Here is a 25,000-nt window from a genome sequence, read left to right as displayed (position 1 = left end):
GTAGTGGTAGTAGTGGTAGTAGTAATAGTAGTAGTAGTAGTAGTAGTAGTAGTAGTAGTAGTAGTAGTAGTAGTAGTAGTAGTAGTAGTAGTAGTAGTAGCAGCAGTAGTAGTAATTTTAGATTAACTGTTTTTTGTCGTTTAGTTATATTGGTTCGCGCCTTGTTGGATTATTCAGATTAATTTTGTATTGCATTCAAGTTAACGTACATACGATTACGCATCCTCCCAAATTTTGTTGAGAGCAAAGTTCATCACGTCCGCCAGATTCTGTTGCCTTGTGGGTGATGAATGCATGATTACTCAAAGCTTCTCTCTTGTTCTTATTCAGCTGAACAAACTCATAAGTGCCAGTGTGACAATTGCAGTCATGTTTTCAGGAAAATATTAGACACATGCTCAGGAACCTATCAAGGTATGGTGTGCTTTGTACCTTATATAAATGTGGACGGTGCTTGTGCGAGAGGCAGGGTCACAATTCATAGTGTCACGGAGTACTAATAAGAGGTGGTGGGGTCTCGTCTGCAGACTGGCAGCGGGGATGGGTCGGAGTGTGAGCCGTGTGAGCGACTCATCAAAAGCTACCCCATCTGGTTCCTGCCTGACTTACAGCGATCCGGCGCCGTTCACCTCCTGCAGGGCAAGGACGAAGGGGTAGGTGGCGTCACTTGTCCGTATCCGGTTGTGTCGAGTTGATAGATGGAGGAATTGAGTTTTTGAGGCATTGAACAATACCAAGTTTGCTCTGCCCCAATCAGAAATTTTAGAAAGACCAGAAGTCAAGCGTTCTGTTGCTTCCCTGCGTGATATGTTTACCTCCTGAAGGGTTGGACGTCTATGAAAAGACGTGGAAAAGTGCAGGGTGGTATCATCAGCATAGGAGTGGATAGGACAAGAAGTTTGGTTTAGAAGATCATTAATGAATAATAAGAAGAGAGTGGGTGACAGGACAGAATCCTGAGGAACACCACTGTTAATAGATTTAGGAGAAGAACAGTGACCGTCTACCACAGCAGCAATAGAACGGTCAGAAAGGAAACTTGAGATGAAGTTACAGAGAGAAGGATAGAAACCGTAGGAGGGTAGTTTGGAAATCAAAGCTTTGTGCCAGACTCTATCAAAAGCTTTTGATATGTCCAAGGCAACAGCAAAAGTTTCACCAAAATCTCTAAAAGAGGATGACCAAGACTCAGTAAGGAAAGCCAGATCACCAGTAGAGCGGCCTTGACGGAACCCATACTGGCGATCGGATAGAAGGTTGTCAAGTGATAGATGTTTAAGAATCTCCCTGTTGAGGATAGATTCAAAAACTTTAGATAGGCAGGAAATTAAAGCAATAGGACGGTAGTTTGAAGGATTAGAACGGTCACCCTTTTTAGGAACAGGTTGAATGTAGGCAAACTTCCAGCAAAAAGGAAAGATAGATGTTAACAGACAGAGCTGAAAGAGTTTGACTAGACAATGTGCAAGCACGGAGGCACAGTTTCGGAGAACAATAGGAGGGACCCCATCAGGTCCATAAGCCTTCCGAGGGTTTAGGCCAGCGAGGGCATGGAAAACATCATTGCGAACAATTTTAATACGTGGCATGAAATAGTCAGAGGGTGGAGGAGAGGGAGGAACAAGCCCAGAATCGTCCAAGATAGAGTTTTTAGCAAAGGTTTGAGCAAAGAGTTCAGCTTTAGAAATAGATGTGATAGCAGTGGTGCCATCTGGTTGAAATAGAGGAGGGAAAGAAGAAGCAAAGTTAATGGATATATTTTTGGCTAGATGCCAGAAATCACGAGGGGAGTTAGATCTTGAAAGGTTTTGACATTTTCTGTTAATGAAGGAGTTTTTGGCTAGTTGGAGAACAGACTTAACATGGTTCTGGGCAAAAATATAAAGTGCATGAGATTCTGGTGATGGAAGGCTTAAGTACCTTTTGTGGGCCACCTCTCTATCATGTATAGCACGAGAACAAGCTGTGTTAAACCAAGGTTTAGAAGGTTTAGGACGAGAAAAAGAGTGAGGAATGTACGCCTCCATGCCAGACACTATCACCTCTGTTATGCGCTCAGCACACAAAGACGGGTCTCTGACACGGAAGCAGTAGTCATTCCAAGGAAAATCAGCAAAATACCTACTCAGGTCCCCCCAACTAGCAGAGGCAAAACGCTAGAGGCACCTTCGCTTAGGGGGATCCTGAGGAGGGATTGGAGCGATAGGACAAGGTAAAGATATGAGATTGTGATCGGAGGAGCCCAACGGAGAAGAAAGGGTGACAGCATAAGCAGAAGGATTAGAGGTCAGGAAAAGGTCAAGAATGTTGCACCAATTGCTCTAGGTCATGGAGGATAGCAAAGTTGTAGGCTAGTTCACCAGGATGGTCAGTGAAGGGAGAGGAAAGCCAAAGCTGGTGGTGAACATTGAAGTCTCCAAGAATGGAGATCTCTGCAAAAGGGAAGAGGGTCAGAATGTGCTCCATTTTGGAAGTTAAGTAGACAAAGAATTTCTTATAATCAGAGGAGTTAGGTGAGAGGTATACAGCACAGATAAATTTAGTATGAGAGTGACTCTGTAGTCGTAGCCAGATGGTGGAAAACTCGGAAGATTCAAGAGCGTGGGCACGAGAGCAGATTAAGTCATTGCGCACATAAACGCAGCATCCAGCTTTGGATCGAAAATGAGGATAGAGAAAGTAGGAGGGAACAGAAAAGGGGCTACTGTCAGTTGCCTCAGACACCTGAGTTTCAGTGAGGAAAAGAAGATGAGGTTTAGAAGAGGAGAGGTGGTGTTCTACAGATTGAAAATTAGATCTTAGACTGCGAATTTTGCAGAAGTTAATGAAGAAAAAGTTGAGGGGGGTGTCAAGACACTTAGGGTAGTCGACAGAAAGGCAGTCCGACCTGGGGACATTTATGGTCCCCTCCCCAGATGAGGACTCCGAGGCTGGTGTAGGAGTCGCCATGATGATTTTAAAATTTTTGAGTGAAGGGTGTGTGTGTTATTAGGTGCTTGTAGTTTTGTGTGGAGGAAGAGAGTTGTGTTTAGAGGGCAGGCTGTGACTGCCCCCTTGTGTTGTGAGACACAAAGGGAAACGTTCAGTGAGGTCACAGCTGGGTTTAATGATAAGTTCACAGCACCCCCTGAACAGTGCTGCACACCTCACTGGGAGTAATTATCGTTTCGGCAGGTGTCTACTGCCTCCTCCTTTACTCTCTCTCTCTCTCTCTCTCTCTCTCTCTCTCTCTCTCTCTCTCTCTCTCTCTCTCTCTCTCTCTCTCTCTCTCTCTCTCTCACTGAATGGCGACCCTAATGCACATGATGGGAAAAAAATATGATAAACACCAATAATTTACTCTCTCTCTCTCTCTCTCTCTCTCTCTCTCTCTCTCTCTCTCTCTCTCTCTCTCTCTCTCTCTCTCTCTCTCTCTCTCTCTCTCTCTCTCTAATGCATTAGAGAGATTCTCATGAAATATACGTATATGTTATATTTTTAAGAGTGATTTCTTCAGGATTATATAGAGAAATAATGGCTTAAATCTTGATCAAGTTAGATTTACGCTTTCACTTGTCTCCAGTGAGGCGTCTGTTTAAAGAAGGATCTGATAGGTCTTTCATTGCCACAGAGAATACAAGAAGGGTGACGTAAACAAAATTCTCAAGGTCAGTAGTCATGATAGGATAAGAAGATTAAGAGGAGATTGATGAGATCTTTCTGTGGTACTGGCGATGTATCAACGGTAAACAAACGAAATTCTCAAGACCAGTAGTCAGGATAGGACAAAAAAAGATTAAGAAGAGATTGATGAGGTCTTTCTGTGGTACTGGTGACGTAAATGAGGGTAACAAACGAAATTCTCAAGGTCAGTAATCAAGATGGGATAAGAAATAACGGGTTCAAGCTTGTAATAGTTAGAGATGAGAATCCTACTGATCATCTACGTGGCCTTTGAAAACAGTCCTGCTGAGAGGCCAAGGCGCTTCAACATGCAGGCTGCGTGCAACACTCCATCAAAATTATGCTGATATTCTCCAGTACTGTTATTATTATTATTGCAGTTTCTTCTTCTTCTTCTTTTTATCACCTCTTGTGATGTGTGTGTGTGTGTGTGTGTGTGTGTGTGTGTGTGTGTGTGTTATCCACCACTATCCACTATCTTAAAATCGTTGATATTCATTCTGTTCCTTTTTTTCATGACAAAGTTTCTTCATCATCATAGTTCTTCATTATTTTCGAACTTTAGTTAAAATATTTGTTTTCTTACTTATATGTCATGTGTATCTACTAAAAGCAAATATATAACTGTTTACGCATCTGCTCGTATATGAATACGTTTTGAGGGCGTAAGGGAAGCTGCAAGAAGCCTTCAGGCCTACACGTGGCAGTCCCTCAGGAAAACATCCCTAGCAGTCTCCACCTGTCATCCCTATTCATTAATTTACTTTGTCTTCTTTTGAGGCTCTCTTTCAACTGGACTCTAATGGCCTGACTACCAAGCTTCACCTAGTCACCCACCACGCTGCCTGAGAAAAAGTTTATTCACTTATGTTTGTTTATTAATATAGTTATTCATCAGTCTGTTTACTCGAATCACTTACGTTTCATTATTTTTTACCTTGCCTTCTTTTTGTATTTAGTTATTTATTCACTAATTGGCTAATCAATCTATCAAGCTTCCATGTTACCTACTCCTTGTATTAACGCATTTATTCATTTGATTCCCTATTCATTTCTCCATCCAGACTTCTTACCCAGTTAATCTATTTCACTTACTGACTCCTTATCTATTGATCTATTCACCAATTTACTTCATTCACCTTCTCGTATCTGCATCTGTGTCTTTCATTCACTTGTTGACTCCTCTATCTATCTCTCCACCAGTTTATCCTATTCACTTACTCGTATTTATATTTATCAGTCTCTCTCCCACCGCCCCGCCTCCCGCGCCCTCCCACCCTCGACCACATCGCACACACCATACACTTACCGATTTCAAACTCTGTCTATTACTTTCTCAGGCTGTCTGACTCGCAATCTACCTAGCATGTCATTGTACCTCTCTCTCTCTCTCTCTCTCTCTCTCTCTCTCTCTCTCTCTCTCTCTCTCTCTCTCTCTCTCTCTCTCTCTCTCTCTCTTCCTACCCACCCATGACTCTCTCTCTCCCTTCGCTTCTCCTTCCCACCAGTAATTCTCTCCCTCCCACCATAACTCTCTCTCTTCCTCTCCCTCGCTCCCTTCACAGTCTCCCCTCTCCCTCCTCTCCCTAGGTCAGATACATCACAATAATTGCCCTTGCCTCACAATTTCTCCTTTTAAAAACATTTTACAAAATAAAAGGACGAACAAGGCCTCTTTTTCTCTACTCGTCCTCCTCCTCCTCCTTCTCCTCCTCCTCTTCTTCCTCCTGCTTCTCCTCCTCCTCCTCTCCCTCAGTTAAAAGAGAGTAGCCGGGCTTGAAATATCGCCGCTTTGTGTTTGACTAGCCAATGTTTCACTCCACGTGCGCCTCGCTCCAAGACGCTGCCCCACTAAGCCTTAAACAGCCGCCGGAGACTCATGCGCGGCTAGGCAGGGCGTAAACACGGATTAAATCAAGCTTGTGGACTTTGCATGTAACACTCCTTAGCCCCCCGACGCTACGCTGCGAGGGTTATTGGGCTTATTACGTGTTATTAAGGGTGTCCAGAAGAGTGATTTGGGGTTATGTCGTTACGATAAAGGGTGTGGGGTAAAAAGATGGGTATACTAGACAATAAAGGGCTTAGGTGTTGGATTAAATCAGGGTTATGTACTTTGAACGCTGCGAGAGTCAGTGTGCTCGTCTGGGCTTATTAGGAGAGTGATTTGAGCTTGTGTGGTTATGATAAAGGGTGTGGTGAGGGAAAAAAAAAAAAAAAGGAATGTACAAAAGGAAAGAAAAGGTTGTGTTGGGTTACATCAGGCTTGTGGTCTTTGCATACAACTCTCCTTAGCCCTGTGACGCTAGCTACGAGGGTTATTGGGCTTACTTTGGCTTATCTAGGCTTATCAGGCTTGTTAGAACTTGTTTGGGTTTCTTAAGGTGGTTCAATAGTGATTTGAGTTTATCTAAACTAGTTAGGTCTCCTTAGGGCTGTCTGGTAGTGATCTGAGCTTGTGTGTGTGTGTGTGTGTGTGTGTGTGTGTGTGTGTGTGTGTGTGTGTGTGTGTGTGTGTGTGTGTGTGTGTGTTAAAGGAGATAATTTTTCCTGGAGTGTTCAGAAATAGACTGAAGGAAGAGAGGGAGGGAGGAGAGAGAAGTTAATCGAGAGAAGTTTTGATGGGATGGCCTTGAATAGACTGAGAGAAGGAAGGGTGGACAGATGGTGGTGGTGGTGGTGGTGGTGGTGGTGTATAGGGGAGAAGGGAAGCAGTTTGCGTAATGTAGAGAGAAGAAGAAATGATGTTTGGGTTTAATGGACACAATGAATCAAATAAAATATTATAGAGAGAATTGGAAAATATATTGTATGTATGAATGTTTTCCCAATAGTTTATGGTGAAAATGTGAGGAAAATCACAATATTTTATTATAATGCAAAAATACGAAAATTGATGTGAATTCACACACACACACACACACACACACACACACACAGAGAGAGAGAGAGAGAGAGAGAGAGAGAGAGAGAGAGAGAGAGAGAGAGAGAGAGAGAGAGAGAGAGAGAGAGAGAGAGAGAGAGAGAGGAAAACAGACAGAAAAAAAAAAGTCAATGAACTTACCCCAAAAGATACATAAATAAAGTTACTGAAAGACAAAGAAAGCAATTAAATTCAATCACAAGAAGAAAAAGAAGAAGAAGAAGAAGAAGAAGAAGAAGAAGAAGAAAGGGGGAGGAGGAGGAGGAGGAGGAGGAGGAGAAATGAGAAAGGAGAAGAAAAAGAGGAAGAAAAGAGGACTGGAGATTGAAAAGCACTAAATGAAAAAAAAAAGAACAGACAAGTGAGAGAAAAGGAAACGAGAAAGATGAAAAGATAAGAAGGAATAGGAGAAAAAGAAAACAAGAAAACAATAAGATGAGAGCGGCGGAAACAAGGAGAAAAAAAAAGGAAAGGAAGAAGACGAGGAGGAGGAGGAAGAGGCAGAATAGCGGAGGAACATCAAAAGTCCCGATCCTCCTTCCCTCCTCCTCCTCCTTTTCTCCTCCCTTTCGCTCTTTGGTGGTGGTCCTCATTTGATACGCCCCTTGACTCCCAGCCCTGTGAGAGGAGGAATAGACAAAGGAATATACAAAGGAAGGAGGAGGAGGAGGAGGAGGAGGAAGAGAGATGACATAGAAGTCAATGATATTCTATGTAAGTTAAGGAAGATAATAATAGTAATAAAGAGAGAAAGAGAGAGAGAGAGAGAGAGAGAGAGAGAGAGAGAGAGAGAGAGAGAGAGAGAGAGAGAGAGAGAGAGAGAGAGATGGTAAACAGTGAAGTAGTGATAATCGTCTCATTATAATAAACGTCGTTCTCTCTCTCTCTCTCTCTCTCTCTCTCTCTCTCTCTCTCTCTCTCTCTCTCTCTCTCTCTCTCTCTCTCTCTCTCTTCCCCCAAACACGACTGTGAATTTTAATGTAAATGTAATACATCCAAGCAGGCACGTGAAAAACTTGTGAGTTTGCTTGGATAGTTACTTGCTTTTTGACGTCCATATTAATGAGCTGAAAAGGAAAGTGATGGGTGTTTTAATGTATGTAAGTATAATTAGTGAAAACCCAGATAAGGACAGCAGGATCATGGTGACACAGGCCCTTGTATTAACCTTAATTAACTGTTGTATTAGAATATGGGGACTACAAATGATGCATTAATGTCTGGTGTGCAAAAGTTACAGAATGCTGCAGGAAGGGTTGCCATAGGTGGAGTTAAGAAATATGATCACGTGTCTCCATTTTATAAAGAACTCCAATGGCTACGAATAAAGCACAAACATGTTTTAGAAGTGGCCACAACAATATTTAAGATTTTACGAGGGTTTTATTTAAAATGTTTTTTTATCACTATGTAACAGGCAAGCTATCACCAGTAGCGTCACAAGACACAGGCACAAGTTGCTTGTACCGCGCACCTACACACACTGCTAATAGACGCACTGTCATATTGGGACCCAGAGTGTGGAACTCTCTCCCGCTCTCCCTCACACAGGACACATCTATACCCGCTCTCCCTCACACAGGACACATCTATACCCGCTCTCCCTCACACAGGACACATCTATACCCGCTCTCCCTCACACAGGACACATCTATACCCGCTCTCCCTCACACAGGACACATCTATAATCTCTTTTAAGGCTGGACTTTAAAAAATTGTTTTAACCGAAAATATATTTAGTTAGGTTTGTTTTATCTTGTTTAGTTTTTTTTGTTTTAAGTGTACTTGTATATGTACGGTAACTTTGCATTTTTGTGGTGCATCTATTATAGACGAGTGTTCCACAATTGTATTGTATTTATATTATTACATATCACCGGTATTTTGTCATATTTGTATACTTGACTAATGTGTAATAATCACTTTGGTAGATAATTATAAACAATCTCTCTCTCTCTCTAAGACCACAGCGGTTGGATTCAAATTAATTCATATTCTTGAAAGCCGGAGACCGTTAGGGCCGTTAAAGACCGTTAGGGACGTTAGGAGAGAGGTGATCAGTTGAGTAAGGACTGACGATGTCAAGAAAAAGAGGAGGAGGAGGGAGAGGGGAAGGAAGAGGAGGAGGAGGAGGAGGAGGAGGAGGAGGAGGAGGAGGAGGAGGAGAAGGAGGAGGAGGAGGAGGAGGAGGAGAAAGAGAAGGAAGAGGAAGAGAAGGAGGGGAAGGAGAAGGAGGAGTGGGAGGAGGAGGACGAGGAGTGATGAGGAGGAGGATTTGTAGAAAATGAGGAGGAGGAGGGAGAGGAGGAGGAGGAGGAATGTAAAAGGACAACTTCAAAACAGCATATTAATTTACAATAATATTCATAAAAAAAAAGAAAACGTAAAACATAAGACAACAAATAAGAAAGGCAGAAAAAAGGAAGAAAAATATAAAAATGAAAACAATTAGAAAGCTTTAAAAAAAAAATATTATGAAGCTTTAAGGGAACATGAGATAAATTAATGAATTAAAATGATAGGTGGAAATAAGCAGGCATGTTTGACACAGGGACTGCCACGTGTAGGCCTGATGGCTTCTTGCACCAACCCTTACCTTGTTATGTTCTCAATTACCAAAATAACGAGAAGCTGTCGCAGGATGACAGGTAAGAGACAAGAAGAGTGAGGAAAATAAGACGTAGGAAACATAATCAAACCTTCTTGTTACCATTACAATGTTAGTAAAGAACGTCCATCAACAAGGAATTTTAGAAGTATTGTAACGAAAGGTGGACAAAATTAAGATGCCTGACTTCTCTTTGAGTGACGAGGAAGGACGGAATCAGGAACGAATACATCAAGGAAGATATTTTATTTATTTTTTCTTTTTACTTAAGGAAAAAAAAAAAAAAAAAACAGAATCATCGAAAATTGAAGGCTAAGTGTCTTGAAACCTGCATGAAAACAACTGTCAAGATTACGAGTAGCTGTCACAACCTGGTAGATAAGAGACAGGGAGAGAAAAGTAACGCATGGAACATTATACAACCTACTTCCCATCACAGTATTACACTAAAATTCACGTCAGGAAAGCTTCATTTTGACAAAGACTTTAGAAGTATTATAACGAAAAGTGGCTGAAATGAAAAACGATGCGACTTTATCAGAGAAAGACGAAGCGGAATATCAGGAACACATCACAGGCACAACACATGTACAGCGGTGTGGGCCAAGGCTAGACAGGCAACACTGAGCTAGTTTGGGCGTGTCAGAAGGAGAGACGAGGAGTGGGGGGAGAAGGATGCTGGAGGTGGAGAGAGAGAGAGAGAGAGAGAGAGAGAGAGAGAGAGAGAGAGAGAGAGAGAGAGAGAGAGAGAGAGAGAGAGAGAGAGAGAGAGAGAGAAGGGGGGGACCTCTTTGTAATGGGTGTGACTGAGGAAGGCACAGAAGACTAAGCACGTTGAAGAAGAAGAAGAAGAAGAAGAAGAAGAAGAAGAAGAAGATAATGAGAAGCGTTAATTAAGAAAACACCAATAATTATGAAATACAAAGCCAATTAACCGTTAAGAGAAAAAACTAACAAACTCCACCAAATGAGAAATGAAAATAAATAAAACTATGAAATTTTATTAAACATTCAGGAAGGAGAGAGAGAGAGAGAGAGAGAGAGAGAGAGAGAGAGAGAGAGAGAGAGAGAGAGAGAGAGAGAGAGAGAGAGAGAGAGAGAGGGGGGGGGAGGGAGAGGGAGAGAGACCAACAAGCCACCAGATTACGAGTCCCAGAACCAGTTGGAACATAAGAAAATAAGGGAAGCTGCAAGAAGTCATGAGGGCTACACGTGACAATCCTTGCATGAAACATACCTGCCTATTTTCACCCATCAGATTACCTCTTAACCTACGCCTCTCTAAGGAATGTATGTAAATTTAAAAGCTTCCAGACTAGTACAGTATAATCGGCACAGGATCATCCACTCCTTCATTGTTCCTTCAGGTAGATAAATGTGTAAGCCTGCGGAATTTAATTGTGGAAATCTTGATGAATGATATGCATGGGAACAGCAAACAGTGGCAAGCCGGATCACTTAATCAATCAATCTCCACCTTGACGTGGCGCCAGGCAAGCGTGAACCATCTCTCCTCTAACTAAACAAGGGTGACCTAAGCAAAATTCTCAGGGTCAGTAATCAGGATGAGATCAGAAATAATAGATGATAAAAAAAAAAAAAACAGATAGGAACTGTAGCGCCAGGCAAGCGTGAACCATCTCTTCTCTAACTCAACAAGGGTGTCCTAACCAAAATTCTCAGGGTCAGTCATTAGGATGGGACAAGAAATAATAGGTGATGAATGAAGTCAGATTAAAAAATAGCTAGATAGGAACTGTGGCGCCAGGCAAGCGTGAACCATCTCTCCTGAACTAAACAAGGGTGACCTAAGCGAAATTCTCAGGGTCAGTAATCAGGATGGGACAAGAAATAATAGGTGATGAATGAAGTCAGATTAAAAAAAAACAACAGTCAGATAGGAACTGTCCCAACCCGGATAAATGATGAACCTGGGGAAGGTGAACTGTAGGAATCCGTGTCCCAGGGTGAGGGATGCCACGCACCCACCAGGCTCACTAGTAGACAGATGAGCGCTGGGCAGTCTAAGAGCGTGTAAATCTCCAGTATCACTAACAACATCTCACACACACACACACACACACACACACACACACACTAGTATTTCCCCATAAAGCCTAACCTCTCCACCGCCAGCAGATTTCTCGCAGCGTCAATGAAGCAAATGAACCATTAGACAGCACAGGAATGACTTGACTCGCATACACTTGAAAGAAAACCAGACAGAAAATGACTGCACCAGGTAACTAAGCGGCCACATCTTCCTATGTCGTATTATCGTAATATCTCCTCGTAAATGTAAGTCTTCTTTCTCTTTTCGTCTCTTACTTCTATTACATTTTCTTTTATATCATCTTCGTCCCGTATCTCTCTCTCTCTCTCTCTCTCTCTCTCTCTCTCTCTCTCTCTCTCTCTCTCTCTCTCTCTCCCCTTCGTAAACACCAACCTTTCCTCCGCCTCTCGCTCTTCACGTATTTTTACTTTCTGAAGATGAAAAGGAGAGAGAGAGAGAGAGAGAGAGAGAGAGAGAGAGAGAGAGAGAGAAAGAGAAGAGAAGAGAAGAGAAGAGAAGAGAAGAAAAAGAGAAGAGAAGAGAAGAGAAGAGAAGAGAAGAGAAGAGAAGAGAAGAGAAGAGAAGAGAAGAGAAGAGAAGAGAAGAGAGAGAGAGAGAGAGAGAGAGAGAGAGAGAGAGAGAGAGAGAGAGAGAGAGAGAGAGAGAGAGAGCTGAAGACGAGCATAACAGGAAAAAAAAATTACAATGAGTGATGACATAGTTAGTGACAATTGGTAAGCCAACACAAGAGTAAGGAAAGCACGCAATGTCAGACACGTGTTGTCTCGCTCTGTCTGCAATTTTTTTTTTCAAGAGGAGCTCTGTAAGTTATGACCTTGAAAAACGTTTAACTTCTCCCCATTACTGCAAAGTTTGGGAGCATATGGTACTTGTACGCGTGGCCTCACCGCTCACCTGCTTACTGTCCTTTCATTAAGGACTTGTAATTAGTACATTCATATCCCAGACCACTTAATTTGTTATTTTTCTAGATTTTATTTCTTGATGTCTTAAAACTTTAACTATATCTTATTTGTTACTTTTCATTTTATTTTAACATTTCTAGTATTTCTATGCAATTTTATATATATATATATATATATATATATATATATATATATATATATATATATATATATATATATATATATATATATATATATTCTTCTTTTTTTTTTTTTTTGACGTATGACATTAGGTGTTGCTGTGCCACGCAAGAAAATTTGAACCACTTCTCTGGCGCAGGGTAATAACAAGGCTGAGAAAGGCCCACTGAAGGTACAAATCCCCAAATAGTAGTTAAATTAAATGGTGCGAGGAAAAAACTAAGGTGGTGTTCTCAGTGGGTGGTGCGTGACATCCCTCACTCAGGCAGGCAGGAACACTGAGACACCAGGGATTCCACACCTTACCCTCCCTTGTCTCCTCGCTTGCTAACCCGAGGGATAAGTATTAACAGTATTCTCATAACAATAAACCATGCTCAAGAGTGTTTCTCCTCTTCATAATGTTGAAATATTTTTAGCCTGTCACTAGAGCCGTAAAAAAAAAATATATATATATATATATATATATATATATATATATATATATATATATATATATATATATATATATATATATATATATACGAATGACTTCAAGAGCCTTTTAAGTGTAGTGGAGGTGCGGCGCAGAAATGTTTGAGAGTACAGGCCTTAGTGCTCATCGTCTCACACTTGGTGACTGATTCCTGCTCAGCTTCACCACGTCCCTGGCATCACGACCCTTGCAACACGCCTCCTCCTTCACCTTTCCCTCTTCCTGCCCCCTCCTCCCTCTCACTGCTGTCACCCCCTTCAAGATACATCCGAGATACAGCAATACATGTAACAGTGATTTATGCACACGTCTGAAGCACTGAAACACTGAAATACTGAAGAAGCAAGTTGAAAGATCGGGTGAAATAATGAAAATGAAAGAGTTAACGAGTTAGTGAGGTGGTTAGCCTGCTCTGCGCGACTCGGTGTGAGCAGACGTCGTCACTGAACAGCTGAGCGGGGAGGGAGGGAGGCAGGGGGAGGGAGCAAGATGGAGTTTGTTGTTTTAAAATATAGGTAGCAAGTTATTGTTATTTTGCTTATTTATACAAATGAAAATGAGTGAACGTGACGATGAAAGACCAAGAAATAGAAGGAGAACAACACAGAGGAGGAGGAGACAAGAGAAAGATGACAATAATTCAGTAGGAAAACTTCAACTGGAGCTGTTCCTACCGGCCGCCACTACTTACTTGCCTGGCTGAAAGTGCACGGTTACTTCACCTCACCTCACCACACTCACCTCAGTCAGCCTGCCAGCACCTCACTCGTGTCCTCGCCTTCACGCCGCCACTAAAGTCACTTCCCACACGCAGCACAGACCAGTACTTTCCCTGCGACACCCTCGCTCTTCCTCTTCCTGACACTCTGCACCCTCCACTCCCTTCCTCTCCCCTCCCTCCACCAGCGCTCCCTCCCTCCACCAGTTTTCTAGTTCCGTGTTATATTTCAGTGAATAAACGAGTGACATCAGTTGTAAATATTTCACCCACACTTACCAAACAAATAAAAGATTTAGACCTCCACTGAAATGTTCATGATTACACAGAGATTACCCAACTTTGCGTGACAGGCAGGCGTGACGTGTCCAAGGGAGGGGAGGAGTGAAGGGAGGGTCAGCGGAGGAATACAGGGAGGGAGAGGAACGAAGGAGAAGCAGTTAGAGGAGATCCACTCACAGGATTCTGCGTTGTTGATTTGTGTGTGGAAGTATCGTGGGTTTTGTCTGCCTCCATTGTTGCTCGTCTGCTGAAATAAGTAAGTGTCACAGAGAGAGAGAGAGAGAGAGAGAGAGAGAGAACACGGCTACAACACATTACCAGTGACACCAGCAGGGAAAACCCATCACCGCCACCATTACTATTACCACCAACACCATTCCTTCTTCACAGATATCCGCACCACCACCACCACCATGCTTATCACCACCACCACCACCACTGTTCCTCCCTCCCAGCCCATTATCTTCGCCACCACCACCATCACCACCACCACCATCACCGCCATCACCACCCGATCAAGGAACACAAGGCGATGCACCAGATATTAATGAAAGCGCGCCATTATAACCTGCCATTAATTGCTGCCTCCTCTAATGACCCATCAGCGCCATTACCTCCTCCTCCTCCTCCTCCTCTTCCTCCTTGTTTTTTCTCTTCTTTCTCTCCACCTCTCTTATTCTTCTCTTTATCTATCTTCCACCTCCACCACCACCATTTCCACCATTACCAACACCTCCTCCTCCTCCTCCTCCTCCTCCCCGATACATCAATTAACCACCTAATCACTACCACCCCGCCATTGGTTCCTCCCTAACGGGATAATTGGCGGCCGCTGATTGGCTGAGGGAGTTAGGCAGTTAGCGGGGAGCATTATCTTAACCTCTGGGTAAAGGAAGGAGGAGGAGGAGGAGGAGGAGGAAGAGAAAAGGTGTTTATGACGAATGCTGAGGTGTAAGAATGATGATGAGGAGGAAGAGGAAAAGGAGAAGGAAGAAGAAGAGGAGGAGGAAGAGGAGGAGGGGGAGATAAAGACAAGGTGTTTATGAGGATCTGGAATGAAAAGAACCAAAATGAACGGTGAGGAGGAGGAGGAGGAGGGGAAGTAGAAGGAAGAGAAGAAGAAAGAAGGTGTATCAGTGTATTGGAGGAGGAGGAGGAGGAGGAAGAGTAAGAATGAACGATAAGAGGAGAGGAGGAAGAGAAGGAAGAGGAGTAGGGATGAACAGAGTAGGAAGAGGAAGAGGAATAAGGATGAACATGGAGAAGAAATGAAAATGAAAGAAAAAGAGGAGGAGGAAGAGGAGAAGGAGGAGGGAGGAAGGAGGAATGATATTAATAAAGGGAGAAGAGAAAGAGAAGTAAAGATGAATAATAAGAGAGGAGAAGGAGGAAGAGGAGGAGAAGGAAGGAGTAAGGAGATTAGTAAAAGAGAAGGAGGAAAAGGATCACGGATGAAGGAAAGAGGAAGAAGGAAATAGGGAGAAGGAAGGGAAAAGGATGAACACTGAAAAGAAGGGAGAAGGAAATAGGGGAGAGAGAGACGGCGATTCTATGGGCAATATAATCCTATAGCGATATGTTAGGACACGACCCCCGACTGAGGGACAGAACTACCTCCTCTCTCTCTCTCTCTCTCTTTCTCTCCGCTACTGCGCTGTTCAGTCTCAGTTCTTAGTGTTCTTTGTTATATGTGATTTTTGCTGCTTAGAAGAATGTATGGGTTTAATTTCTGGCAGATTTGTTATGTTGTATGAGGTGACAGAGGTGGATTTACTGTAATGATAATGTCTGGGTTCTGTCTCACTCATTTTCTGTCTCCTGTCTTTCTGTATTTTCATCACTTCCGCTTTTTATCTTCTACAGTGTTTCAGTATCCTTATTTTGGCTTTCTGTTTCCTATGTCCTTTTAGTATTTCGATCACTTTCTCTTCTTGTCTCCTATCTTTTGTATTTCCATCTATTTCTGTGTATTTTCCCCACTGCTTTCATCACCTCCACTTTCCATCCATGAATATTTTCATCGCCTCTTCTCCTCCTACGATGTACTTTAATGTATTACTATATATTTAAGTATAGGTTAAGATACGCTATCTTGATTTACCCCGCTTTAAACTTGTATCATCATAACTTAAGTGCATCAAACTTTCTCAGTAAATTGTTAAACTACTAAACTGGCAATGACACACAGAAGTCCGGAGGTGTGTTCCTGATGACTTGTTCAGTAATGTGGTGGTTTCCCGTGCTCGGCTTGCAGGTTGGAATCTTTGCCACGGTGCCTGTCTCTCTGTGCTCAGGTTTATTGGAGCTCTCTATTGAGTTGCTCGGTGTTTCAGTGTATTGAATCTTATGGTGGTGCAATACAAGGGTGGTGGGTGTGACAAGAAGTACATTTTAGATGATAGATATAATAGTAACTTGCTTCTTAGGGTGCTACGGAAATATGTAATAAACAAGATAACTTGACGAGATGGCGGAGAGAAAGAACGAAGAGGATGATAGACGTACTGAATACTGAATGAAGCAATGAGGGTGATGGCTGTAACGAGAAGTACATTTCAGATAAAAGATATAATGTTAGGTTACTACAAGAAATATGTAATTAATAGGATAACTTGACGAGATGGTGGAGGGCAAGGATGAAAAGGATTACAGAGGCAGTGAATACTGAATGAAGCAATGAGGGCGATGGATGTAACGAGAAGTACATATCAGATAACAGATATAATAATACCTTCAATGTGAGGCTACGTAAAGGATGTGTGCTATTAATGTGATAACTACACGGGGACTAAAGAGAAGTATTATGAATGCACTGAAGGAACACCAGATGAAGGTTGTAACAAGCATATTTCTGTCAATTGATCAAATAATAGCTTAAGTGTGAAGAGTTGGTGGAAGATAAGTAGTATTGTCTTGCTAACCTGACCAGCTGTTGACGTTATGAGGCAGGAATTCTCTTTGATCACGAGAAAAACTGTTCAATTTTCAATCTGTTGTTGCTATTAATACTGTTTCGTTCTTTCTGCAGTAATTGTTACTTTAGGTGTAGTGGAGATGACTCATACTAATCATAATGGTAACTGCTGAACCAACAGTAGTAGCGGTAGTAGTAGTAGTAGTAGTAGTAGTAGTTGTTGTTGTTGTTCTTGTTGTTGTTGTTGTTGTAAAAATAGTAGTAGTAGTAATAGTAGTAGTAGTAGTAGTAATAATAGTAGTAGTAGTAGTAGTAGTAGTAAATAATTGCATCAAGTATACAGATCTATTGAGTAGAAAAGTTGTATTACAAAGGATTACACATGCGCGGGAATATATACAGGGTGCCCCTCGAGTTACATACTTCGGGATCTGATAGTTCAAGTAATTCCAAGTCGAAAATATTTTATACCCAAATGGTGTGTTTTGCTTTATTTTGCAAGAAATGGACGTGTAAGTTGTGTGTGTCGGGAACCGCTCGCCTGGGGCCTCCGCCTCCTTCCTTCCCTCCCTGGCTCGCTACGTAACGAGTTGCGCCGCGCAGCATCAAGTGATCATTTTTGTGTACAATCTATGCAGTCAAAGCCTTACAGGAAACTCCAAATGATAAATTATTTTTTTGTATGAGTCATTGAAGAAAATGTACATGTAATACAGCAATGTAGTGGTTGTTAAGTGCTACATTTTAAACATACGTGGCAAGGCACCAGCTTCACGACGGCTGCCCAGTGTTCCTGCCTCTCCCGTAAAGATTATTTAAATTATTTTATATTCTTTTAAAGTGGTACTGTGTTGAGCTGCTCCAGTACGTTCAGCTGCTGCAGAAGTACTGGGGAAACGTCCTTTCTCACCAAGAAGCAGACACATCCTGTAGAACACTGCTATCTGGGTGTCCTCTGTCTGGATGCCTGCGTCTTTATCCTCCTGCACCAGCCCGGGCATTCCCACCACAGAATGAATATCATGTCCGAATACTCACTGTTACTGAATGTGAAAGGCACCTTCACCGTAGCGAAGAGTTGCACTTTGGCAGCCACCTGATGGGGCGCCCTGTCACTTACATGTCAAAGCGTAAACAGTTGGCGGGATGAAAGTTGCAGCGTGTTGCCATGTATGATTAAAAGAAATAGCACTTAACCACTGTATTGCTGTGTTACCTATACATTTTCTTCACTGACACATACAAAATTTTAGTTTGTCATTTTCTGTCTCCTGTATGGCTTTGATTGCAGAGATTGTACACAGAAAATAAATAAATAAATAAATAAAAAACTGCAGCGCGACACCACGAGGACTTAGCGCGCCAAGGCGGGAAGGGAGGAGGAGGAGGCCTACCCCCCCACCCCCTGCAACACAACAACATGTTAATTTCTGGCAAAAATAAGCAAAACACAGCATATGCCTATAAAGTATTTTCGACTTAGAATTACTTAAACTATCAAATCCCGAAGTATGTCCCTTAACTCGCGGGACAAAAGAGAGAGAGAGGGGGTGGGCGGAGTGGGGGAAAGGGTAGAATCGGAAAATGATGGAAAGGAAGCATGATGAATGAAAAGAGAAAGAAAAGGAAAATAATTACAAGGGGGAAGATAATGAAAATCGGAATAGAAACGAAGAAAGGAAACTTGATGGACGAAAGAAAAGGAAGAAAAGAAGAAAAGGAAGAAAAATAGGTAAATGAAGGGAGATGACAAAGGAAAAGATTAGAAAGGGGACAGAAAAGAGAGAGAGAGAGAGAGAGAGAGAGAGAGAGAGAGAGAGAGAGAGAGAGAGAGAGAGAGAGAGAGAGAGATAGGACAACGTAAAAAAAGGAAAGGAAAATGCTTGAAAGAGGAGAAAAGAGGGAAAAATTAAACAGGACGGGAAAAAGGAGAGAGAGAGAGAGAGAGAGAGAGAGAGAGAGAGAGAGAGAGAGAGAGAGAGAGAGAGAGAGAGAGAGAGAGAGAACCAGGAAGCAAGGACTGGAACATGGTGTGATCTATAGACGCTAACATATTGAAGGGGGGAGAGGAAGATAAGAGAAGAGTGAGAGCGGGGGAGGGAGAGAGAGGGTCGCCACACCAACACGCTTAATTTAGACGCGCTTAACTTTCGCGAACACCTTCACGCGAGAAAAGAGCAAGAGAGCGGGAAAGAGGGAAGATCTATTGAGGGAGAGGAAGGATACGAAGGGTGGAGGAGGAGGAGGAGGAGGAGGAGGAAAGGAGGAAGGAGGAGGAGGGAGGAAAAGTCAGGAGCATGATCGCGAAAATATGTTCCGAGGGTGTAAATCAGTGAATCTTCCCCCCCTCTAACCTAGGAGAGAGAAAGATTGATAGTATCCTCTCTCTCTCTCTCTCTCTCTCTCTCTCTCTCTCTCTCTCTCTCTCTCTCTCTCTCTTTCTCCCGAAGCGATGTAATTCAAGTTTTCTCCCTCCCTCCCCTTTTCCTCCTCCTCCTCCTCCTCCTTCCCTTCCTTTCTCTCTCTCTCTCTCTCTCTCTCTCTCTCTCTCTCTCTCTCTCTCTCTCTCTCTCTCTCTCTCTCTCTCTCTCTCAACCATGAAACCAAAAAAGCAACACTACTACTACTACAACTACTTCTACTATTATTATTATTATTAGTAGTAGTAGTAGTAGTAGTAGTAGTAGTAAGTTGTTGTTGTTGTTGTTGTTGTTGTTTTATTATTATCGTTGCTGTTAGTATTGTTATTATTATTAGTTGCAGTAGTAGTATCATTATTATTATTATTATTATTATTATTATTATTATTATTATTATTATTATTATTATTATTGCTACTACTTCTATTACTGCTGTTACCATCATGATCATCATCATCATCATGAGAAAGTGTCATTTTCAACCAAAGTATGTATCCCTGCTTCGTTTCACACACACACACACACACACACACACACACACACATGTAAGCTTCCCTGTTATGGCCCATGGCCTTGAGGGGGTCCATGCCCCCCGCCGCGCAGCTGGCCAGCCCCGGTAACCTGCATAGGGGAGGGGAGGGGAGGTTAAAGGAGGTGCTGCTAATTGATTCGAGAGTGATGAGAGAGAGAGAGAGAGAGAGAGAGAGAGAGAGAGAGAGAGAGAGAGAGAGAGAGAGAGAGAGAGAGAGAGAGAGAGAGAACTTTTTATTTTTTTTATGAATACCAAATTTATTACAAATAGAAATTCTTTCTCTCTCTCCTCTCTCTCTCTCTCTCTCTCTCTCTCTCTCTCTCTCTCTCTCTCTCTCTCTCTCTCTCTCTCTCTCTCTCTCTCTCTCTCTCTCTCTCTCTCTCTCTCTCTCTCACCTGTAGGTACACGCTGACTAGTCTGGGCTTATCACCTCCTCACTCTTGATATTGAGAGGCGAGGCCATCATGGTGGACCCGCCCCCCAGCGCCAGGCCAGCGGGGGAAGGGGAGGGGGGTGTTAGTGCTAGTGGTGGTGGTGGTGGTGGTGGGGGTGGGAGGGGTGAAGGTAGTGGTGGTGGTGGTGGTGGTCGGAAGAGGAGAGGGAAGCTAGTGTTGGTGGTGGTGGTAGTGGTAGCAGTGGTGATGAGGAGGGATGGAGAAGTAAGTGGTGGTGATGGTGGTGGTATTACGTAGTAGTAGTAGTAATAGTAGTAGCAGTAGGAGGAAGAGGGGGAGGAGCAGCAGTAGTAGTTATTTTAGCAGTATGTGACAAATAACACCAATATTTTTCTTTGGTGACGTGAAATATTATTGTTATTGTTACTTGTTCTTACTTATTGTTATTGTTATTGTTCTTGTTACTTGTGTCTGGTGTTCACTCATTCACTTCAGGTCTTCCTCTAATTCTTCCTTCCTTGATTCCTTCGTGTCTCTTTTCCCCTCTCCCTCACTCACTTTCTTTGCAAACTCTCCTTTCCCTTTCATTTCCTGTCACTCTTTGCATCTCGTCTTTTTCTTCTCCATCTCCTTCCATACTTCATCTCTCTTTACATATTTTTTCCTCTTTTATTTCTTTATTCGTCTTTTGTTTTCTTTCACCTCCCTTTTTTTATATTTTTTCTCCCTTTCCTTTCCATTTGATTCCATGTTTCATTCGTTTTTTTTTATTTTCCTCATCTTTCCCTTGTTTCTAAATCATATCTTCCTTCCTTCCCTCTCTTCCTTCCTTCCTTCCCCGCCTTCCATCCTCCTCCTCTCTCTCCATCGTATACCCTCTCTCTCTCTCCAGTTTCTCCTAAGTATCTTCCCTTCTCTACTTACCCTCTCCTTTCCTTCCGTCTACCTTCTCCTCTCACTGCTCTCCTCTCCTTTCCTCTCCTCTGCATCTCCACCAATACTAATGCCTCATTTTCACTTAATCTCCGTTTCTGTGACATAAGGACATAAAGTTAGATTTTCCTGTAGGGTGAATGAGTGTTTAAAGAACGAGTAGTTAGTTAACGAGTATGTAGTTCTCTTTTCATCTAGTGCGCGCGTACACACACACACACACACACACACACACACACACCTACAACCTGTCCTTTTCCTCCTCCTCCTCCTCCTCCTCCTCCTCCTCCTCCTCCTCCTCCTCCTTCTCCTCCTCCTCCTGCAGTACTCACCCTGTGTCTTGTTTTGCAGGTTGTACCCCAGCAGGCCCCTCTTCAGGTCCAGCGGGTTCTCTGGTAAGTACAGGCTGCAGGTCCCTCGTACATGGTGGTGGTGGTGTCAGGGCTCTCTCTCTCTCTCTCTCTCTCTCTCTCTCTCTCTCTCTCTCTCTCTCTCTCTCTCTCTCTCTCTCTCTCGTAATCTTTTCTTTCTTTCGCTTTTTTTCTTATTTTTTTCTTTTACTTTTTGTATTTTTATGGTACATTATTTTATTTCTTATTTTCTATGTCTGTGTATTTTAGTATGTTTGTTTGTTTGTTCGTTTGTTTGCTCTTTTATTTCCTTTCTTTGAGCGTTTTCCTACTTTTCTTATTTATTCCATTATTACTTTTCGTATTTCTTCCGTTATTTTTTCCTTCCCTTTCTTTCCCTTGTGTTCTTGCTCTTATTCTTCTTCCCTCTTCTTTCTTCCCAATGTTTTAGTTCTCTGCTGTATTATTATTATTATTATTATTATTTCCATTCCTTCTGTTACTTCTTTGTTTTTCCTCAATTACTTGAAAGTTTGTCTATCTTATAATTTTGTCATCGTGTCTTCACCGTATTTAATTTCCGTGATGATTTTTTCTTTTCTCATATATATATATATATATATATATATATATATATATATATATATATATATATATATATATATATATATATATATATATATATATATATATATATATATATATATATATATATATATAAGATTGTATTCAAATCATTCTCAATCATACTCATATTTTCCCGAAACGATTGCCTTTTGTTTCTCGTAAGACTCTCGTTTGCTTCAGCCATATGCACACTTTTGTCTTTTTATTTACAAACTCAACACTTTTTTTTTTTTTGTATTCAAAGAAGTTTCACGAGATTTTTTTTTTTGTTTGGTGCTTAAATTCTGCTTCTATATATTTTTTTCTTGTCTCTATCTTTTTTTTATTTTTATTCCACAATGTTCTGTCGTCTTTTTTTTTTAGCTATTGATGTTGTTGTTCTTAAAATCTGCTTTTTCTTTTCCTTGTTTCCTTACCTCCTTATTTTCAGTTTCACAGTATTGTTTTGTTGTTGTCGTTGTTGTTGTTGTTGTTGTTGTTCTGAAATTCTGTTTTTTTGTTTATTTCTTGTGTCTTTGTCTTGTTATTTTCAACTCCACAATGTTGTGTTATTTTGTTTGTCACTGACCAATATTCCTTGTTCCTTTCAAAGCCTTCCATGCACGTGACAGCCACACACATGCACGCACGCCCACGCACACGCACACCCACACCCACGCAAGCCTGCACACACACACACACACACACACACACACACACACACACACACACACACATTCACACACACACATACCAGCACACGTCCACATTTTCAAGCCAGATTTGTTACCTACATGCCACGCACACACGCACATGGAAACACACACATGTGCGCACACACAGACGTAGGGGGAAGCACGCAAATACACACGCACTTTGTTTCCACGCAAGTGTTCTGTTGTGTTTGTCCACGACACGCCCGCGCTGCTCCACGGCCGCCACGGAAACTGCACGCTATACAAAGGAAAATATACTGATGATATTAATAATGATAATAATAATAATAATAATAATAATAATAATAATAATGATAATAATAATAATAATAATAGGATGAAAATACTGGTTTGTTGGTGAGAGAGAGAGAGAGAGAGAGAGAGAGAGAGAGAGAGAGAGAGAGAGAGAGAGAGAGAGAGAATCACGCTGTTTCACCATTAGTGTGGATTGACTCATTCTTAAGTAATGGAGTCCACCAACCCCCCGTTACCTCTCTCTCTCTCTCTCTCTCTCTCTCTCTCTCTCTCTCTCTCTCTCTCTCTCTCTCTCTCTCTCTCTCTCTCTCCATCCTTCTTTGCTTCCACGTTTCTTCCCTCCCTCCCTCTCTCCCTTCCTCTCCCTCCCCTCTCCCTCTTCCTCCCTCTCCCTTTTCCTCTCCGTCCCTCCCAATCCTCTCCCTCCCTCCCAATCTGAGGACTAATAAACATTACAAATATGCCATTAAGCCCTTCCTTCACCCTCTGCCTCAGAGAGAGAGAGAGAGAGAGAGAGAGAGAGAGAGAGAAAGTTTAGACTTTTTAGCATTAGTCGTGTCAGTGGATAATTTTAGTGTGTGTGTGTGTGTGCGTGCGTGCGTGCGTGTGTGTGTGTGTGTGTGTGTGTGTGTGATATAGGCAGATATGTAGGTAGTTAGATAAATAAATAAGTAGGTCGGTAAGTAGGTAGATAGATATTTAGATAGATAGATGTTTAGATAGATAGGTTGATGAACAGACACTGGGAGACTCACTGAATGATCGATAAGTTAAAAGACACATGAATTTTCTGCCAAACGCTGCTGCACAAAACAACAGCCTCGTTATCCTCATTGCCACGGAGCCTTGAATACCCACGCGGCAGTATTACCAACACACGCCTTCTTGCCGCCCACACGCGCACCGCTTGTTACTTGTTCGATCCTTGACGCACTCACGCCCCATTCCATAAAAAGCAGGAGACACACTCATACAACGTGACGCAACTCAGAATGCATCACACAGAATTTCTCTTAAACAGACTCCTTGCGTGAGTACTGTTGCATTTCAAGGCGTCCAGGGAGAGAGAGAGCAACGACTGTGCATCTTGATCAAGTTCTCTAGCTACAGACAATGAGGAAAGTCTCGTTATGAAGTTCTCTAGCCAGTTCATCTCTAGTTCAAGTTCTCTAGCTACAGGCAGTGAGGAAAGTCTCGTTATGAAGTTCTCTAGCCAGTTCATCTCTAGTTCAAGTTCTCTAGCTACAGGCAGTGAGGAAAGTCCCATTCACCATTCAGTTCATTAAGTTCTGTAGCCAGTTCATCTCTAGCTCAAGTTCTTTAGCTACAGACAGTGAGGAAGGTCCCATTCACCATTCAGTTCATTAAGTTCTCTAGCCAGTTCATCTCTAGTTCAAGTTCTCTAGCTACAGGCAGTGAGGAAGGTCCCATACATCATTCAGTTCTTTAAATTGTGTAGCCAGTTCATCTCTAGGTGAGTTCAGGTTCTCTATTCATGAACAATGAGGAAAGCTTCCTGTGTCATTCATTTCCTTGGTAAGCGTCTTCCAGTGACCAGAAGTGCATTAAAGTGTTGTACATCAGACTTTACAATTTAGATTTTTATTATTTTCTAGAGAGAGGAAAAGGAACCGTAAGATTTTCACAGTTAATGTTTAAATAGACGAGTCATTTCCCATAACCTCTTGCTAAAACTTCGTCTATTGTCTTCCCCCGCAAAAACTACATCCTCCTCCTCCTCCTCCAACAACAACAACAACAACAACAACAACAACAAGCACCACCACGAACAACAACAACAAGCACCACCACGAAGTAGCAGCAAACATCAGTATTCATGCCTCTCATAACGCTCTCTCTCTCTCCCTCTCCTTTTCCCCATCCCTTCTTGAGACCTCCCCATCTCTTTCCATTCCTCCCCACCCCTTCTCAAACTCCCCCAACCCTCCCCAACTTCTCACAAACATTCCCCACCTCTCCCCAGCCCTCTATAGTCCTGCCTAACCCCATCCCTGACTTTATTAAGCCATCGTCCAGCCCTCCCCAGCCCT

The 25,000-nt window shown here is 42.3% G+C and overlaps 2 long non-coding RNA genes across 3 annotated transcripts in view; one reads left to right on the top strand and one right to left on the bottom strand.

The window, feature by feature from the left end:
• LOC135097212 (uncharacterized) overlaps window positions 1–13,703 on the bottom strand; it is a 76,528-nt gene extending 62,825 nt beyond the window's left edge. For both annotated transcript variants that reach the window (XR_010265461.1, XR_010265462.1), the window contains exon 1: window positions 13,570–13,703. This is a non-coding gene — a long non-coding RNA (uncharacterized LOC135097212). The remainder of the gene's footprint in view (window positions 1–13,569) is intronic.
• A 255-nt stretch (window positions 13,704–13,958) lies between these two features.
• Window positions 13,959–25,000, top strand: part of LOC135097213 (uncharacterized) — a 12,413-nt gene continuing 1,371 nt past the window's right edge. The window contains exons 1-2 of the long non-coding RNA XR_010265463.1: window positions 13,959–14,084; window positions 21,374–21,417. This is a non-coding gene — a long non-coding RNA (uncharacterized LOC135097213). The remainder of the gene's footprint in view (window positions 14,085–21,373; window positions 21,418–25,000) is intronic.

Source organism: Scylla paramamosain, unplaced genomic scaffold (assembly GCF_035594125.1).
Source record: "Scylla paramamosain isolate STU-SP2022 unplaced genomic scaffold, ASM3559412v1 Contig14, whole genome shotgun sequence".
In the NCBI taxonomy this organism is placed as follows: Eukaryota; Metazoa; Arthropoda; class Malacostraca; order Decapoda; family Portunidae; genus Scylla; species Scylla paramamosain.
Note: the sequence above shows the minus strand (reverse complement) of the source record. Positions and strands in the feature narration are given on the sequence as shown.